This window comes from Octopus bimaculoides, chromosome 4 (assembly GCF_001194135.2).
Source record: "Octopus bimaculoides isolate UCB-OBI-ISO-001 chromosome 4, ASM119413v2, whole genome shotgun sequence".
Lineage (NCBI taxonomy): Eukaryota > Metazoa > Mollusca > Cephalopoda > Octopoda > Octopodidae > Octopus > Octopus bimaculoides.
Window position 1 is genome coordinate 27,080,874 of NC_068984.1, and position 389 is coordinate 27,081,262.

Sequence of the window (389 nt, forward strand, 5' to 3'; positions counted from 1 at the left end):
ATATATATATATATATATATATATATACATATACGTACATAGATATATTTACCAATATATGTGTGTGTGTATTGTGTGTGCATGGACACACCCATGCTTACATATGACAGCGGACTCACCAACATTAGAAATCACAGACAAAGGCGGACGCACATACAAACACATGCATAGTCACACACACACACACCCACAAACACAGATATACTCACACGTGCGCGTGCAGAGTTAGATAGATATATATGTGTCAGAAAGCAAATCGAAATACGACAAATATACATACATACGCACACACATATATGTATGTGTATATAATATATATACATATATATATACATTTGTATGTAAGTATGTATACATGTATATATATATATATATATATATATATATAT